Source organism: Sander vitreus, chromosome 3, assembly GCF_031162955.1.
Source record: "Sander vitreus isolate 19-12246 chromosome 3, sanVit1, whole genome shotgun sequence".
In the NCBI taxonomy this organism is placed as follows: Eukaryota; Metazoa; Chordata; class Actinopteri; order Perciformes; family Percidae; genus Sander; species Sander vitreus.
In genome coordinates this window covers 16,341,832-16,345,858 of record NC_135857.1, presented here as the reverse complement: position 1 = coordinate 16,345,858, position 4,027 = coordinate 16,341,832, and positions in this window count along the sequence as shown.

The following is a 4,027-nucleotide window of genomic DNA, read 5'->3' as shown; positions in this document are numbered from 1 at the left end:
GCTGATGCTCTGCTGCAAAAGGAGCAGCAATAGAGGAAAAGGAGAAAAGGGAAGGAATTGCTTAAATGTGAGGGTCAGACAGAAGGAGGAAGGAAACGCTTTGTGTGGTTCAGGATTACAGACAGACGTCAGGAAGAAAACAGGTTGGAGCTGCAGTATCGAACACAGGCAATGCTGTGGCATATTTTACCTAATTTTACGATAAGTACTTATAAACCTGATTTTGAACAAATAACATGTTTTGGAAGTCAGCTACAGAAAGTCCATTACCTCCGTTTTATTCCAGCTATGGAACATGATTAAATACAAAACAATAACAGATGTTCATATGCTCGATACCTGGGATTAGTGTTGACAAGAATTTTTATTTTTTTATAGTAATTAATCTCAGAATCACACTACATATTTTTATGAATAATTGAAGGCTAAAACAAATACCTAATTCAAGGTTACTGTGGTGGGATCATTACAACCAACTTTTACAACAAGTTAAGCTTACCCACTACGGTTTAAAAGCTGCAGAGAGGGCTGTCACCTCTGGTTTGTTTAGGTAACTGCTGCCCTGACTCTCTAGTTAGTGTTTGGGTACATTCAGTGGGGCATGCTAATATTTATTTAGGCTGTGCATAGCCAGCTCCCTCACTTACACAGAAGAGTATCTAAGGGTGAGTTTGACAGACTTTGATGGTTTCAGTGTCAAAGTTAGAACTCCTGTTCCTTAAAGCTCAAACTTGTCACCGGACCTGTAGGTAAAACACAGTGTTGAGTGGGCTGGAACCTTTTTTCCTTTTGCTGATTCATTTTTGTAGCCTCAGTTGTGCTAAAATATTCATTGTCACCATTTCCACTGAGCTTTATGGTTCAATTATCTATGAACCAAAGAAAAAGCAGTACAAGAGCACACAGAGCTGTGAGAAGAGTACTGCTGCAGATTTCTAAGTGCTGCACGATTCTTGAATCCAAATCAAAGAGCATGAAATTATGTATAGCACATGGTGTGCGTCACCAGCACTCACACCTCAAGTAAACGTGGCGGCAAAAGAGCGTCAAAAAGGAAATGACACAGACAGGGAGACACCTGGCATTCTGCAGGGTTTCACACAACGTGATGAACCCAAAACCCAGGGCCAACACATGGAAATGGATTATAAAATGTGCTGTACATTGTGACAATTATGATATTATCATCAAATTAGTCTTTGTTGGTACATTGACTATTTTTCATTGGTGTTGAAGTTAACATTTATAGAGATATCTGCTGAATCAAAGTACAAAGTGGTTTCTCAACTGGCAACCCATTAAAGCTGCCAACTTTTAATGTGGAAATACTGTGTTTCAATATCAAAATTTGGATTTGACCACAAGTAAATGTACTGAAAGACTGAGTTTTATATTGGGATTTTTGCAGATGTGAAAACACTTGAGCAATAAATGTCAGACAAAAGCTTGCCTTTTATTATGAGCTACTTGCCTGCCAATGGTAAGTCAATAACCGTCATGGCTACGGTTCTTTTAAAATTGTCCTCATTCTTTAAGTGGTTCATTGCACCACCAGAGAGGACCTGTGTACAGTTGAGTACACATATAGAATGCAAACTATTAACATTGAGGTAGTTCTCCTAATGATAGAGAAAACGTGTTTTTTTAATGCCGAGTTAAATCAGGTACTATTCATTTCTGTGTGATTTCTGTGTTTTCTTTGATTCCCTTCCCTCTTAGTCATCGGATTACGTTATTTAACAGCCAATGCCAAACACACAAACCTAGCAAGGCTGCAGAGTTTGAAGACAAAGTAAATTTTAACCTGGGCAATAAATAACTTTTCAATTGGCATAGAGGCAATGTTAAATGGCACAGACCTCCTCCAGGAGAGATATCAACTCATCTGGGCCTCTTTACGGGAGCTGCAGTCAGAAACACTCTGCTCTGTGAGTCAAGCTGAATGGAGTGATGAACTCCACTGTTAAACAGCCATGGGTTCTTCATGGCTGCTGGGAACAGCAGGCACTGAGCCACCATGGCACAATGTGACAGTGATGTGGAGAGAAGGATGTGGGTGAAGGGCAAGTCTTGAGAGGAATTAACAACAGTGACAAGAAGCTAGCAAGAGGGGGAGAGAAAAAGTGGTAACACTTTACTTGAAGGTATTTACATAAGAGTGACATGACACTGTCATGACACAGTCATGACACATGAACCCTAACTTGTCATGACAAAAACCGAATGACACCACCACTAAAAGAAGCGTTATGTCACAAACGTTTATGACTTGTTTATGTTTATGACATGTTCATGACAGTGTCATGTCACTCTTATGTAGATACTGTACCTTCAAGTAAAGTGTAACCGAAGCTTTGAGCAATGCAGAGACTGATGCACAGAGATCCAAAGATCAGAGGCTCATAATCATATGGCATCTTATAACTATCCACCAGGGTTGTTTTTTTTCTTCTTTTGGCTCTGTTCACTCCTTCGCAGGAATGACCCCAAAAGGACAAAAAATGAACAGTGTGCCTATGAAGTTCACATTCCTAAGTTAAATATGGCTATAATAACCATAATAAAATAGATTAAGTGTACATAGCAAAAGACTTCCAGCACTGTAGAAAGTGTTCTGTTTCTGCATCTGTTGCAGAAGCTCTTCACTGTGGCACTCAAAAAGTCATTCCACCAGATGTTCACAGTATAATCTCTATAAACCAAAAATAGCAGATTTATTTTACAAAGAGTCCCGAAGCACACACTCAAGAATGGAAAGAGCAGATTACCGTCACTGTAAATACAGTCACACACTAAACTATGCTATGGATAACAAACGCACAGATAATGATGTCAAAGACGGTGGAACAATCGTCAAACTGACACTCATGCATTATTTAACCCATTGTATGTGTGGATTTTAAGTGGATAATCTGTGTGGGTCATGATGTACAGACATTAATCTGGTAGGGGCTATATTGGGTTCATGCAGGCCATCTGTGACTGACGAATAAGCACTCCTGTGTTGATATTTGTTTAAACTAGTGTGAGATAGTCAGGCCTGTGTGGCTCAGAGTTAAGCTGTAAACTCCAGATGTGTGTGTGACCGTGTGTTTTTGTACATGTTAACTGACACCGTGTCTATTTATCTATTCTGTGTGAGTGGAGAGATTGCTGACAAAGCTGCCATCGTCTAGCCAGCAGCTGCGCTTCGCTAATAACAATAATCCAGTCAGCCACATCTGTAACGTAAAGAAAACCACAGCTATTTTAGAGGAGAAATCAACTAAATGCCATCTACCCACTAACATCACAAGTGGCCAGTTGCATTATAAGGCTGTGATGGTGTCTGGGCTTTTATATTCAATATTGATGAAATGGACTATTGCCAGATATATTTTAAAGGTAAACTTCCACAGCATTTCAGAGTGTAAAAAATGAAATAACTGCACATAATGTAAAGAAAAATGTAATACAAACTAAAAAACATGTTGATCACGTAACCAAACAACTTGTTGCATATAATAACAACATAATAAGTTAATCAATTTTGGTTACTACATATGTTGAATTTGGTGGCATCGTTTCCATTAAAACATTTTAAAAATGCCACGAAGAAAGACAGTATAAACCACTGCATCAGTTTCAGTTCTCGCGAGAGCACAATTTGAATTTGCTCAGCGAGTCACACACACACACACACTGGCATTGATTAATGATGCTCAGTAACTATGGCCTTGTAGCCGAGCTGCACCAATCACATCGGTGTATCTGACATAGGCGGGCCAGAGGTGAGCTAAACAGATGACGACATTTTAATCTACCAGTTAGCTCCGCTGGTAGCTAAGCGTATGGGGCTCTGGATACGTAACCCTGTGTATTGTTGTGATTGGTCGTAGTGTTATCCAATTGCGTGTTGCGTGAGATTTTCAAATGCATGCTTGGTGCCACCCATTGAGTTGGGCCATTTTCATTACTCAATGTCAGACCCTTAATCTTTTAGATTTGGGTCTGGATTTCCAGGCTAGTGCACCTCCAAAATGTGGAT